A 16,961-nucleotide genomic window follows, 5' to 3' on the forward strand; every position below is an offset into this window, starting at 1 on the left:
TTCTCATTTATTTGGCTGACAGCTTATTCTCAGCCACCTCCCTCCCTCACTTGGATCTATGCAGTGTCTTCCTAGCTGGTCTCTTTACTTCCCCTTTTGTGCCCACACCTGTCTAGTCTGTTTTCTTTTCCACTCAGCAGCCCAAGGGATCCTTTCAAAACATCAAATAATTCCCTGATCAAATGACTTCCCTGCTCAAATTCTCCAGTGATCTTCCATCACACTTGGAATAAAATGCAATAAGTACCATATGATGTGACCCCTGCCCCATTCACCTCCCTAGAGTTTATCTCCTACCACTCTCCCCTTACCCACTTTCTCTTCTTGAGACACACTGGCCTCCACGCTTATTCCTGTCTCAGGATTCTGAACCAGCTGTTCTTTTTGCTTAGGGTGATTTTTCTCCAGATAACTGCCTTGTTCATTTTCTTACTTTATTCATGTCTCTGTTAAAATGTCGCCTGCTCAGAGAAACTTTTCCTGACCATCTTTTTTTTTAAAAAAAAATAAATTTACTTATTTATTTATTTTTGGCTGTGTTGGGTCTCCGTTGCTCTGCATGGGCTTTCTCTAGTTGTGGCGACCAGGGGCTACTCTTCCTCGCGGTGCACAGACTTCTCATTGCAGTGGCTTCTCTTGTTGCGGAGCACGGGCTCTAGGTGCGTGGGCTTCAGTAATTGTGGCACATGGGCTCAGCAGTTGTGGCTCGCGGGCTCTAGAGCGCAGGCTCAGCAGTTGCGGCGAATGGGCTTAGTTGCTCTGCAGCATGTGGGATCTTCCTGGACCAGGGCTCGAACCCGTGTCCCCTGAATTGGCAGGTGGATTCTTAACCACTGTGCCACCAGGGAAGTCCCTGACCATTTAGCCTCTTAGTAGTTATCTCTGACATTATATGTTCATCTGCTCAATGACTGTATTTACATTAAAGTGTAAGAGAAGACACTATTATTTTATTTTATTTTATTACTATCTCAGTGTTCAGAATTGTGCCTGGTACAAAATGAGTGCTCAGTAAATATTTGTTAGGTGAAAAAATTAACGGATGAAGTTTATATAATGGGATTATTCTAGCTGCATAAACTTTATTCAAGTTAAGGCCTCTCATAAATAAATCTGCTTTAATCAGATAACATTAAAAGTCAAATTTTAGTTAATATTTAATTACTAGGATTATTATCAATTAACAAATGGGAAGCAGAAAACATTCCCAGTCAAATTCTCCTACTTGGTAACCAAAAATAATTAGAGTGTTATGAAAGCTCTCTTTCGTTTGTGCTGTGTAGACGTACCCTGAGACTGATACCAAGTTCTATCAAGTTTTACTGCTTGAGCAGAAGGTGAAACAACCTCCTGGGAATAAAATTGTCCAGGTTTCCTTTGAAGTTTTTCAAACAATAAATAAAATACTGTGTGGCAGAGAAAGATCTATATATGATGAAAAAAAGAGAACAAAGTTTATTTGTAAAGGTTGGAAAACTTCTTGTGTTCCACAGTATTAACCATTAACCCAGAATTTACTCATTGATTCCCTTCTTCAGTGCTTTCTAGTGTCTCAGATTTGAGGACATAATTTATATACCATTTTTCTCTAAGTACTGTTTTCAGCCATTCCCACCAACCCAGACTCATGTTGTGAACAATAAAGCCAGTTTATGCATGGAGAATTACGAAAGGAAGCATTTCTAAGAAGGAAACCTGTCCAGAGATATCTCAATGAACTTCACTGCTTCTTCCTCTGTACACTGCTCTCTGCCATTCACAGCTTAGTGGGAATTAATTTGTAAAACAAATTGCATCCTGACAAGTAAAATAGATTTCAGTCTGGATGATTTGACAGAATATTGAACTATGCATTATTTTAAAGAAATCCTAAAAAAAAAAAAAAAAACCCACTCCTGCCAAATAAATACTATTTCTGTCTCATTATTTTCTGCTTCTTCTATTTCAAACTTGAATGAATTTATTTAAAAAAAAAATCCTAAATGTAAATACATACTAACAGCTTCAAAACACAGGAAGCAAAAACTAACAGGACTGAAGTAAGAAGTGGAAAAATCCCAATTATAGTAGATTGATAAAAATTGATAGTAACTTATAGAACAAGTAGATTTAAAATATCAGTGCAGCTATAGAAGACAACGTTATCAAGGAAATTGACTAACATTAATAGAACATGCCATATGACAAGAGTGGAAAACAGTTTTTACAAGAGCAAAAGAGACATTCACCAAGATGTATTCTGGGCCATAAAATAAGTATCAACAGATTTAAAAGAATTGAAATTATATAAAGCATGTTCTCTGATCACATCAGAATTGAACTAGAATCAATAACAGAAAGATATTGGAAAGAAACCCCAAATATTTGGAAATTCAAAAACTTACTCTTAATAACCCATAGATAAAAAAAGAAAACCAAACAACAAACATAAACAAACAAAACACCCTCTGCAATGAAAGAAAAATGAAAGAAAAAAACCCACCCAAATCTGGAGTGTAGACAGTACTTAGAGAGTAATTTATAGCATTTTATGCTTATAGAAGAAAGGTCACAAATCAATGATGTAAGTTTCCAATTTAACAAGCTAGAACAAAAGAAAATTAAATCCAGTGTAAGCACAAGATTAAAGGTAAGAACAGAAAACAATAAAATAGAATACATAACACAATAGAGAAAAATAATGAAGTCAAAAGCTCATTCTTTGGAAAGATGAATAAAATTGATGAAACTCTAGCCAGACTGATCAAGTAAAAAGATTATAAAAATTATCAGTATCAAGAGTTAAAGAGGTGTTAACAATACAGATCTTATAAAATTAAGAGGATAAAAACCGCATATTATTAACAATTTTATGACACCACAGTTGACAAGTTATATGAAATGAACAAATTCCTTAGGAGAAAAAAAAAAACAAACTACCAAAGTTTATTCAGGAAGAAATAGTTCTATTTCTCCTAAAGGACTTGAAGTTGTAGTGAAAACTTCAAGTTTCTTGTAAAGAAAACTCTAGGCCTATTGGGCTTTATTAGTAATTCTATTGAACGATTGAGGAATAAATAATACCACAAACTCTTCCAGAAAATAGAATATGAATAATTATTGTCCTACTCATTCCACTAAGCTAAAACCTTATATTACGGAGAAAACATCAGACCTATATCTTTCATAGATACAAAAACTCTTGAAAAAATATTAGCAACTTGATTCCACAAAGATATAAAAATGAAAATGAATCACAACCAAGTATGATTTATGCAGGAATGCAAGGCTGGTTTATCACTGAGAAACAATCAATGCAATTCATCAGATAAACAGACCAGAAGAGAAAAAAATTAAAATTATAGGATGATTTCAGTAGCTGAAGAAAAAGCATATAACAAAATTCAACATATATTCATGATATAGAAGAGAACACACTCCACTTCACAGAAGCCATCAAATGAAAACCTACTATAATAACTTAGTGGCAAAAAATGGAATGATTTCTTTCCCTAAAATTGGAAACAAAACATGGTTGTCTACACTCACTACTTCTTTTCAGTTTTTTACTGCAGGTCTTAGGCAGCTATATAATGCAAAAAAATGATAATAATAATAATAAAGTAAAATAAGATCAAATCACATATGTTGTGAAGGATAAAGTGAAACTGTCTTTATTCACAGGACATCATTAAGGAATCTATGAAGAAGCTACTAGATTCTAAAATGATTTTATCAAGTTCCTAGGATACACAGTAAATATATATTTTAAAAAACCCTATTTCTATATATTAGCATGTATTAATGGGAGTGTACCCTTATCTTGTTTTAACTTCATTCTTCGGAGAAGAAACAGTGCTTATATTGCTGAAGAACAAATAGATCTGATTATTCACCAACCATATTTTAGTTTCTTATTGCTACTCTAATAAATTATCATAAATTTAGTCGCTTAAAGCAACCTATATTTCTGAGAGTTCTAGAGATCAGAAATCCAAAATCAGTTTCACTATGCTAAAATGAAGGCATTAGCAAGCCTGCATTTTTTTCTGGGGGCTGTAGGAGAAAATCTGTTTTCTTGCCTTTTCTAGCTCCTAGAGGCTGCCTACATTCCTTGGCTTATGTCCTCTTCTTCCAACTTCAAGGTCGACTAGCTGTGTAGCATCTTTTCTTCTCTTTGACATCTGCATCTGTCTGTACATTTCCTCTTTTGGACTCTGACCCTCCTTTCTGTCTTATGATTACATTGGATCCACCTAGATAATCCAGGGTAATCCTCCCATCTCAAGATACTAACTTAATTAAGCAAGTCTGCAAAGACCCATCTATCATGTAAGGTATTATATTCATAGTATACAGATGTATTAGGATGGGGACATCTTGGGAGGCCATTATTCATCCTATCACAGTTCACTCTCTGGCCCCTGAAGATTCATATCCATCCCACATGAAAGTACATTCACCCCATCCCAAGGTCTCAAATGCCTCAACTCATTCAGTATCAAGTCCCAAATCTTATCTAAGTGAAACACAGCAGGACCCTCTGGTCCTTGCCCCCCATGTCCTCAGCCTACATTTTGTCTGTGGAAAAACTTTGGCCAAAGAATAAGTTTAATCAGAAAAGTGAGAAAATGTAGAAGCAAAGGAAAACTGTCAAAGGAGACCAAATAATAATAGTTTAGTCAGTAAGCATAGTCAAGGACCTTTAGTTCCTCCTCAAGGGCTGTAGATAATATTCTGAGCCATATCCTGTGAGCTGCCTTGTAGATACTGAAACCTCCAGCAGGTGGAAGAAGTTTACATGATGACCAGTCTATGGCCATGACATGAGCTGCCACGATTCCAAGAACTGGCCTCAAGGAAATGGGAACAAATTGACCCTGGAACTGAAGATTAACTGTACTTAAAACAATCAAGATGACGCTGGTCAGACCACCGCATGACCAATTTCAAGATGACTGTCAGAGCTGACTGTGCTGTTTCTGCATGTAGCCCCCTCCCTCAGCCTGTAACAGCTCTTGCCCACTAATTGCCAGTGGGTGGAGGGAGATTTGGCCTTTGGACAGGAGTCATCCTCCCTTTTGCATGTAGAGTAGCACATTTGTGGAGATGAGTAGTTTTATAAGCCTGTTTCTCGCCTGTAGAATTTTGAGGTTCGGCAGCCCTTGTTTCATTTGGTTCTCTCTCGGTCCCTTTCAGTTCAAGCTGCCAGTGTTTCTGCTGGTATAACATTCCCAGAAACTCGTGAGTCTCAAGCATATATCACAGGAGTTCGCTCTATGAGACAAGAGGCTCCTCCACAGATCTTTCCTGGATAATCGTATTTCTTACTTTGGCTTCTGCTGAGAAGATGAAGGGAATCTATGAGTCACATGCCTAATCTCTTCAAAGAGCCTCTGTGTGATTTAATACTCTGAGCTTTTGATATTCCTTAGGTGCTAGCAAAAGGCTGGCTAGCTACACACACCCTTGGCTTTCACTCCAGAGTACATTTTCCTGACAGTGAATTTCCTAATTTTAGTTTCTTTTGCAATCTGGATAGGCCGAGAGTTTCCACCAATCATTAAGTCCTTATTTCTTTTTTGGTTAAGTTCTTCCTTCAATTTATCTCTTTCTAGTGGCTTTTTGGAATAAGCAGCAAGAAGAAACCAAATCATACCTTCAGTACTTTAGAAATCTCAGCTAAACATCCAAGTTCATTAGTTTCCAGTTCTGCTTTCCATACAACTAAAAGACTCGATGCCACTAAGTTTTCTGCCATTATATAACAAAGATTTCTTTTCCTTCAATTTCCGATAACCTGTTTCTCATTTCCCTGTGAGCATTCACCAGAAGTGCCTTTAACATTTATGTTTCTACCACCTTTTTACAAAAAACATATTTATTCTCTAAGAAAATAGCTTTCTCTACCATGCTCCTGAAACTGTTGGGGGTGGGGTGGGGAGGATGACTGTGGGCTCCTGAACATGGAAACCTTTTTTTGTCACCATTCTTGTAGGCAAGACTCCAGCCTCCTCCATGGCCTTCCCTGAGTTCCAAAGGGCGGAATTGAACAGTTGCTAATCAAGCGAGGAGCAGCCAAGAAACCACCTGAGGCGAGATTAAAGGGACCAGAGAAGCTCATCAAGATTAGGAGACCCACCACCTGAGACCCTGCACACACCCTAATCTTGTCAGAAACCCCACCCTTGGACCATTGTTATAAAACTCCTCATCAAATCCTCCCCTGCTGTGTCCCCCTTTGCTTGGCATGGCAATAAAGCTATCCTTTTCTACTTCACCCAAAACTCTGTCTCCGAGACTTGACCCTGCACCGGTGCAGGGAGACCAAACTCTTGGCATCACTCTCCCACTTTTTTCTGAGCCCTCATCTGCAGCATCTTTAATGTTCAATTTCTAACAACAGTTAATTCAAAGCAACAAAAGCAGACGCCAGACTATAGAGAAGGTGTTAAACTGCTGGTTTTGAAGGTAGAGAAAGGGGTCATAGCCAAGGAATGTAGGTGTCCTCTAGAAGCTGGAAAATTCAAGGAAACAAATTCTCCCCAGGAGCCTCCAGAAGGAATATAGGCCCACTGACACCTTGATTTTAGGCCAGTGAAACTGATTTCAAACGTATGACCTCCATAACTGTAAGATAATAAATTTGTGTTGTTTTAAGTCACCAAATCTATGGTAATTTGTTATAATAGTAGTAGGCAACGAATACAGTCCATAGATGTGATTTTGTGTTCTATAATGTATTATGTTCTAACATATATTTTGCCTCTGACAAGCCACTTAACTCTATAATTTTTCTCTTGAAGCGTTCTCCTCACAGTATTTGAAGAGTGGAGAAAGAGAAAGAAAATATAATAGTGATTAATAAAATAATAGCGTAGGCTCAAGGAGACTGCTTGTGTTTGAATCTCAAATCTACATCCTCCCCATGTGACAGCATGATGTTACTCCATCTCTCTATGCCTCAGTGGCCTTATATGGAAAATGGCAATAATAACTGTACCTACTTCATGGGCTTGTTTTTAGTTTAAATAAGACAATCTATGTAAAGTACTTAGCACAGCCTGGACACACAGTAAGCACTCAAGAAAGTTTAGGTAATATTTTCTTCTGTCTAGTACTTTTTTTTTTAATTAAAAAATTCATTTAACAGGATTTTGCCATATGACATGTACCCCTGCATGAAATTATAGATAAAGAAGAAAAAAGCTTACAATCCAAATGCATAGGAGATATAATTGATTGATGTTACTGTGTTGATAAGAATATATGATATTAGTACAGAGCTGTATTAGGTGAAGGAGAATGGAAAATAGGAGGCATCTCAATATGCAAAGGTGGGGTAAGGCATAGAACTCAGATGGGAAAAAGCATTCCAGGAAGAATTAAATGATGAAAATACATTTGAGAGATTTCCCATCCTTGTTCTGGTCAAAAACACAGAACAAAAACACAGAACAAAATTATTTCAATTCTAAGTGAATGTGTTCATGTTCTCCAAATTTATAAATATGTCCATAACATATCACAGAATATAAGCATATATGTAACATTTATATTATCCCTTTATAACTGCTAAAGAAAGAAAGTGAACACTTATTAAGTACCAGGTACTTTAAAATTAATATCTTATTTGTGACTCCATCTTTCTGAAGTAAGAATCATTGCCTCAGTGTTGCAATCGATGAAATGAAGGCACTGGGATACAGATTTGAACTCAGATCTGTTGGTTTTCCATGAGCCCACATTAGCATTTGCCATCTTTTTGGCAGCACTAGGATTTACTCTGAGGCATTTTTTCTTTCTAAACTCCAGATTATCTAGCTACAGATATCATGAATGCAATAAAAGACTAAAACATCCAATTCGTGTCAAGAACTATGCTCCTTAAAATATTCAGACCTTCAGCTAGAATTTATTTAATTATAAAAAAGAAGATGAATTATGGAACACTTGCGTTTGAAAATAAATCCAGATGGGAGGAAACCAGAATCACACAATTAGAGATCCAATGGCTCTGAACCTATACCTAGGTGTTCTCGAGTTCTCTGAAGGACTCTCTCAGCCCGTGTAAACCTCTCAACCTTGACTGACTATTTAAGACCAGAAAAGAAAAATCAGAGTAAGCAGTTTATTGCAAGTAGAGGATAATCAGCTTTACTTTTTGATGAAAGAAACCCAGAAATTATAAATGAAATGGAGACGATTTATTTTTAAGTGAGGCAGAAATTGGAGTGGCGCTGGCTATGGAGGTGGAACATTGAGAAGATGAAAAGTAAACAAGATGCAGGAATTGTTTTCTTGAGTGAAGATAACGTTTATGGTAAAAACACGTTTTTAAATTATGCAAATAAGTAACAAATAAAAATGTCATCTATAAATATTACCATGATTTTTGTACTTCACATGCCATGCACACCATCTCTAGGTATATGAATCCTTAGACTTGACTTTCACTCTGAAGCTGTTTCCAAAACATGTCAAATGCTAAGTGTCTGGGGTCCTATTAACTCATATTTTTCATGATTCCATGTGTAACTTGTTTATCAAAGAGTCTGATTTTAGTGGGGGTATAAATAGGAAGTGGTTTTATTTCTTTTCTCCAATCGCTGTATTTAACCATGATTTATTGTTTCTCATGTTTCTGCCACTAAACATCATCTTACAAAGATCTTTCAGTGCTTTTGCTCTGTTAGGTTCTGAAAAGCCCAGTGCAGCTTAGTCCAGGCTACAATTTCAATGTCAAGTCCATTTTAAAGATTTTTTTCTCTTTGCACTAACTCTGGATGGTATGTCATCCCATCTGTTGTGGGATGCCCAATGCCTATTGTTCATAGGATGTGCAGGTGGGTGGACTCCTTGGAAGCCCCTGATGAGGTCTCTCTGCTGCACAGGATCAGATTTAGGAGGAATATTCTAGGGTAATCTGTCCTGACCCTCTCCATAATCTCCTGCTCAGTCTTCTTTCACTAGGATCTTGTTGCACAAAAGGAAGCTTTCTTGGGCAGGTACTAGAATGATGGTACAAGTCCTGCATATCTGCTGCACCAACATTGAGGTGCGTGTTACCCCACCATTGCTCCATATTGCATCCTAATAATTCCTATTTTTCCTGATAAATAATCAGAGAGAGCAGACCAGCAAGTCTGCTTTCTAAATGGGCATCCCCTGTGGGAATGAGACAGCAGTTTCTTTCCTTGAAGCAACCTTCTATCTCTGTAAATGGTTCCTCAGGAGGGACCAACCCTTGGCTTGTACATGTGATTAAGGACGAAGTTCTTTCTCATCACGGATGGGAGTTGGATAGTTAAAAGTTGTGGACAAGTATCAATAGAAAACCATAGAAAATTGAAATTTGAGGGAAGTTATGGTGTGGGAAGACCTGCCTTGTATCCAAGTAGACCTAGACTGACATCCTTGGTCCTGGCCCCGCAGTATTAGGATGATCAGGTAATGCATCTTCCAGGAGACTTCATTTCTCCATGTGTAGGATGGGATTCCATGTCTAGAGAGGAGCTGATGAGACATCTCATTGTAGTGACACCTATGAAAAGGCTGAACATAGTTCCTGGCAACAAAAATGTTTCCTCCAGAGTACTTCAGCCTTCCTTCACAGTCCTTCTATGTGTCCTCAGGCTGCTCTCTACCCAAATTTCCCAAGGGAGCTATTCTATATCTTATTCATTTTCCTAAATATTCTATTCTACTAACCAAAACCATCAGAGCAGAAAAAAGAACTTAGGCATTTAACTCTCAAGTCCCCATCTTGGCACATATAAAAGCATCTAATGACATGCTTTTGAAATTGTTTTCCCTTCTTTTTTCAAAAGCTAATCCTATCCCCAAACCTCTCACCACCTATATATTTAATTTCTCCCTTTTTCTCAACCTATAAAACACTGAAGCTTTTTCCATCCTAAAAACAAAAGCAAAGAAACACTAAAAAAGCAAATAAAATTTTCCTTCAATCTTTCATCCTCCTCTGGCTACATCCTACAACTTTTCATCTTTTTTCAGAGAACTATCATAAAAGAGTTATTTGCACAAGATGTCTCTGCCTAACTTATTCTTTCCTCAATTTATATTTTGACTTCTATTTCTCTTACAACATTGAAATGTATTATTGTCAGAGGTTTAAAAACCTTAACATTTCCAAAACTCTACTAATTCTCAACAGCCCAACTTACTCCCCACAAAAAAGGAGAAATCAATTATCCTGTGATGCTCTTCACTGAATAGTGCTAAGACCCAATTGTCTAAGCCTAAAACCTTGGTATTACCCTCATTCCTCTTTCTCACTGATTGGCCTTCATCCATATATGCCAACACCAACCCATCAACCATTTACTTCTGAAAACTCTCAAATATACTAATTACTCTCTAATTTTTCTAACAACTATTTTAATAGCATCCTATCAGTATCTTTATCTTCCCACTTCTCAGCCATGCCCTGCTCCTCTCTTCTTGTAGACTCTACTTTTCTTATGACATAATCAAGCCATCTTAGCATGGTATCTCTTCCCCACTTAGCCTAATCTTTAGCCATTAGAAACCACATTTTAGTCCCTGAATGTCACTCTCTTTTAGGCCACCATGATTTAACACTTCATAATGCCCTGATTTTTCTGCTTCCAATGTGATTTTGCAGCCACTCACATATGGTGGTGGAGTCTATTTCCTCTTTCCTTAATTCTACCATGGCCTTGTGTCTTGCCTTAGTCAATAAAATTTGTTTTTTTATTTTTTGAATTTTATTTTATTTATTTATTTATACAGCAGGTTCTTATTAGTTATCCATTTTATACATATTAGTGTATATATGTCAATCCCAGTCTCCTAATTCATCCAATAAAATATGACAGAAGTCTTTCAGTTCTACACCTAGGCCACAGGACACCTGTGTGTTTCAGCTCTCTCTCTCTCTGGGATATTAGCAGATATTAGCAGGGTAATATCTGGAATGAATAATATCATATCTAATATATGGAATGATAATATCTGGAATGAATCTGGCCTAGCTTGCTGGAGGGCGAGAGGCCACATGGAACACAGATTAATAATCCTAACAGAGGCCAGCTGGCTGATTTACCACCTAAATAGAGTTGCACAGAGACTTAATAAGCTGATTCTGGCCCAGACCAATAGAAATGATCACCTGACCCATAAAGCTACATGAATACTTTTTGTTTTTAACCACTAAGTTTTGTAGCAGTTTGTTTGCTGGAATAGCTAATAATGCACCATGTCAGATTCATATTGGTGCTGAAAATCATCTAATGGAAGAGTGTATATTCTATATAACAAAGATCCTTTATTTAACCTTTGCGTACTAATGATGTTTTTTTAAAACCACTTTATTGAGGTATGATTGATATACGATAAGCTGTACATATATAACTTATACAACTCAATGAGTTTGGAAATGATGACTATACATCTGTAAAACTATCACCACAATCTATGTTACAAATATATCCATTACCTCCAAAAGTTTCCTCCTGCCCTTTCTGTTTATTATTATTACTATTATTATTATGTAATAAGAACACAACAGAAGATCTATCCTCATAGCCAATTTTTGCATATACAATACAGTATTATTACCTATATGCATTAAGATATTTTCTTGACAAATGTTTTCCACTTCTAAAGTCTAATTCTTTTTTATCACTTAAAAATACAACTTTTGGGTCCATATTACCTTCTGTTTTCATTAAGCCTGTGATAGAATCTTGTCCATTATTTCTTCTTTTTATCCTACAGTTAAAACCATTTGCTTAACATTACAATAATTTCTCATTCTGACAAATATGTTTTTGCACACCTATGTTCATGGCAGCACTATTCACAATAGCCAAGACTTGGAAACAACCTAAATGTCCATTGACAGATGAATGGATAAAGAAGACGTGGTACATATATACAATGGAATATTACTCAGCCATAAAACAGAATGAAATAATGCCATTTACAGAAATATGGTTGGAGCTAGAGATTATCATACTAAGTGAAGTAAGTCAGAAAGAGAAAGACAAATGTCTTATGATATCACTTATATGTGGAATCTAAAGTATGACACAAATGAACTTATCTATGAAACAGAAACAGACTCAAAGACATAGAGAATAGACTTGTGATTGCCAAGGGGAAAAGGAGGTAGGAGAGGGATGGAGTGGGACTTTAGGATTAGCAGATGCAAACAATTATATATAGAATAGATAAACAACAAGGTCCTATTCAATATCCTGTGACAAACCATAATGGAAAAGAATATAAAAAAAGAATGTATATATATGTATAACTGAATCACTTTGTTGTACAGCAGAAATTAACATAACATTGTAAATCAACTATAGTCAATAAAAAAGATAAATATAATATTTTGCCTCTGATTTTAATCATTCTCTTTTCTGTTATAAAGGCTATCATCAGCTTTCCCCCCGGACACTTTATGCTTTGCTAAGCTTCTAAAATGTGCTCAAATTCTTGCCTTGTATTTCTTATCTTGTATATTTCACAGATCTTATTTCTATTTATTTTCCTTTGCTGATGTCATGGTAAACAACATTATAAGTCAATTCTATCTTTCCTTTTCCCTAATCCCTTCCCCTATATACTCAACACACATTATTCCATTCTCTCTGAATCTGCTGGCTAAGATATCAAAACTTTTTCTAATGCCTTTTGAAAAATGTGTCTTCAATGAAAATATTTATCCTATACAGAATGCCTAAGATCTGATTTGTATCTTTTAGCTATATTAGTCCTCCTGGGAATTTTGTATGAATTGTATTATCTGAATATTTACCTGCAGCTACATAACTCAGATTCTATTTCCTCATACATTTTCATGACTCTGCTTTAAGGCTCACACTCAATCTCTAAAAAGAAAAGCTACATTACACAGCTAAAACTTGTACATGCGGAGTCAGGTTCATAAGAATTAAAGAGCTTGGTCATGTTGATAATACACAACATAAAGTAGGAAAAAAACGTGTGGGACATAATGGTCTAAGTTGTCATTCCCTATTAAATTTTGTTCATATTTTCCCTTGCTGAAGGTAACATTAGGTGCAGTACAAATCGTATTTATTAGCCAGCACAAACCAAAAAACACTAAGGACTCATAGGCTATTGTCTATAGTATCCAGAAAAATTAGAGAGTATAATCAGCTATTTTTCAGGTAATGTTATACTAAGAGATTAGACACCCAAGAGGACAGTTTGGATTCTACAAAATGTATAAGGACCTATAGAAGAATGTTGAAAAGAACAAAGGTTCTGGGGACAATTACAGTGGCTCCTGTTGCCAAGGAGATTCTAGGAATAATTGTTATTGTAACATCTTTTCAACGGGAGGAATAATGTCATGTGTTTGGGGTCTCAGAGGCTGAGGAAGAGGTAACTTGCTCCTGATTACCAGGAAGGTACTATGAGGATTTCAGATGAAAAAAGACTAGCAGAGGTTCTGATTCTTTTTAGGTGATGGGAATCTCAACAAAGCTCTTGCAAGCATGGCTTTCAGTTGCACTCTCGTGGGAGTAAAGGAAGTAGATGATTGCTGAATGGACTTCATGATTCTCAGATAAGAATTGCTCTTACAACTTACTTTTTTGTGTATTAATATAAATAAAATTATTTATTTTGAGAATGCAGTAGAGTTGAAAAATATTTTTGACTTATCTGCTTCCACCTCTTCACATCTATCCTCTGATTGTCTGAATCCTTCCAATCCCCTTCTCTTCTACTTTCCCATCGACAGTAGGATACTCTTGACCTATGTCTCTTTCCTTTTCCCTTCTTAGTCTAATGGTTGTGAGAGTGAATCTACTTCTCTCCCAGGGAGGATGTTGTAATTTTATCAAGAGTCTTATAAGAAAGTTTCTTAACCCAAAGAAATGACAAATTTGGTGATGGGAAAGGAGGGTTTTGAGCAGTGTCATGCAAGTGAGTGATTTTGTTGTTGTTGACAAGTGAGGCCTTGAGATGTCTCTCAAATTATACCCCATTGAAGCAGTTGCTGCATCTCAATCAGCTTGGCATTGCTTCTACAATGTCTCCAGATGAATTTATCCCAGAGATGTACAACAGAAGTCTTTGGGCTTCAGAGAATGTTAGGTCATAATGATGACCTAGAACTTAGTATATACTATGATGTAATTTAAAACCTAATAAAAATAACTCTAAAAGGCATATTCAAGACTAAGCAGAAAACATATAGGATATTTTAAACATATGAAGTGATTCAGTGGCATGAATTAGACCAGTCACAGGTTTTTCCAAAAACTAAAATAATATCAAATAAAGTGAAATATGACCTGTGCTGCCTTAACTTTATAAAGTGACTTTACATCTAACAGAGCAGTTTGATTTAGGGGCTGGAGTTTGGCAGAACGGCTTTTTAAAGCACTGGGATAAACTGTTGGGTTAACAGTACTTCACATGCAATATTCAGAAGAATATTACTTCTTGAATGGTAACTTATTCTGTTCCCCTGGCCTCTATGTTTTTGGCATGTTAAAATGTGTTAATTATCATTTATTTTCACTTTCTTGAGACTTGACAATAATACCTAAATTCTAGGGAAGAACCAAATTTATTGTACACTTATTTATACAGGCATAAGTTTTCTGTTAATATGCTTCATCATTTTGACTTCAATCTAAAATTATTCTTACTTGAAAAACTAGTTAAGTATCATCTCGTCCCTCTCATCCTTATAACAGAGTTACATGTATAAAAGCCATGTTATATCTCTAGGAAATTTGAATGCTTAAGAGTTAGTAGGTTCTGCTACTGGTGTTAAAACAGGACCCAGGAAATTACCTATATTGTTAAAATGCATCAGTGACTAAAGTAAACATCTAAGTGATAGTATTTATAGGTCCTGCTGATGAGTTTAACAGTGTTTGAAATATTCATGTTTAACCTGTGTTATTAACTAAAGTTTACTAGATATAAGTCTCATAGAATCATTCTTTTCAATCACTGTGATCTATAACAAGGCTTCATTATGTGTCAATTAAAATAGCTTCATTCTTCATATCACAATTATTTTCAATTACATTCCACTTTAAGAAAACTAATATAGAGTAAGGGGTAACCCAACTCAGTCACTGAATGCAGGGTGGGCGTGTGTGTGTGCGAAGCCCAAGGCTGGGCCTGAACCCTCAGCCTCTGCACTATCCATGGGTCAGCTGCACAAAGGTAGCCATGCCGAGCAGCTGTGTGGCTGACAGGGTCTTGGCGCTCCGGCCTGGTGTCAGGCCTGAGCCTCTGAGGTGGGACAGCCAAGTCAAGGACATTGGACCACCCGGCCCCACGTAATATCAATCGGCAAGAGCTCTCCCAGAGATCTCCGTCTCAACCCTAAGACCCAGCTCCACTCAACGGCCAGCAAATTCCAGTGCTGGATGCCCCATGCAAAACAATTAGTAAGACAAGAACACAACCCCACCTATTAGCAGAGAGGCTGCCTAAAATCGTACCAAGTTCACAGACACCCCAACACACACCACTGGACGCAGCCCTGCCCACCAGAAAGACAAGATACAGCCCCACCCACTAGAACACAGGCACCAGTCCCCTCCACCAGGAAACCTACACAACCCACTGAACCAACCTTACCCACTGGGGGCAGACACCAAAAACAATGGGAACTATGAACCTGCAGCCTACAAAAAGGAGACCCCAAACACAGTAAGTTAAGCAAAATGAGAATACACAGAAATACGCAGGAGATGAAGGAGCAAAGTTAAAACCCACCAGAACAAACAAATGAAGAGGAAATAGGCAGTCTACCTGAAAAAGAATTCAGAGTAATGATAGTAAAGATGATCCAAAATCTTGGAAATAGAATGGAGAAAATATAAGAAACGTTTAACAAGGACCTAGAATAACTAAAGAGCAAACAAACAATGATGAACAACACAATAAATGAAATTATAAATTCTCTAGAAAGAATCAATAGCAGAATACCTGAGGCAGAAGAATTGATAAGTGAGTTGGAAGATAAAACAGTGGAAATAACTACCGCAGAGCATAATAAAGAAAAAAGAATGAAAAGAATTGAGGACAGTCTCAGAGACCTCTGGGAAAAAAATAAACACACCAACATTCGAATTATAGGGGTCCCAAGAGAAGAGAAAAAGAAAGGGACTAAGAAAATATGTGAAGAGATTATAGTTGAAAACTTCCCTAATATGGGAAAGGAAATAGTCAAGTCCAGGAAGTGCAGAGAGTCCCATACAGAATAAATCCAAGGAGAAACATGGCAAGACACATAGTAAAACTATCAAAAATTAAATACAAATAAAAAATATTAAAAGCAGAAAGGGAAAAGCAACAAAAAACATATGAGGGAATCCCCATAAGTTTAACAGCTGATCTTTCAGCAGAAATTCTGCAAGCCAGAAGGGAGTGGCAGGACATATTTAAAGCGATGAAGGAGAAAAACCTACAGCAAGATTAGTCTACCCAGCAAGGATCTCATTCAGATTCAACAGAGAAATTAAAACCTTTACAGACAATCAAAAGCTAAGAGAATTCCACACTACCAAACCAGCTTTACAACGAAGGCTAAAGGAACTTCTCTAGGCAGGAAACACAAGAGAAGGAAAAGACCGACAAAAACAAACCTAAAACAATTAAGAAAATGGTAATAGGAACATACATATCAATAATTACCTTAAATGTAAATGGATTAAACGCACCAGGCAAAAGACACAGACTGGCTGAATGGATACAAAAATAAGACCCATATATATGCTGTCTACAAGAGACCAACTTCAGACCTAGAGACACATACAGACTGAAAGTGAGGGGATGGAAAAAGATATTACATGCAAATGGAAATCAAAAGAAAGCTGGAGTAGCCATTCTCATATCAGAAAAAATAGACTTTAAAATAAAGACTATTACAAGAGACAAAGAAGGGCACTACATAATGATCAAGGGATTGATCCAAGAAGAAGATATAACAA

Source organism: Grampus griseus (genome assembly GCF_964374135.1).
Source record: "Grampus griseus genome assembly, chromosome: 11".
NCBI classification, from domain to species: Eukaryota; Metazoa; Chordata; class Mammalia; order Artiodactyla; family Delphinidae; genus Grampus; species Grampus griseus.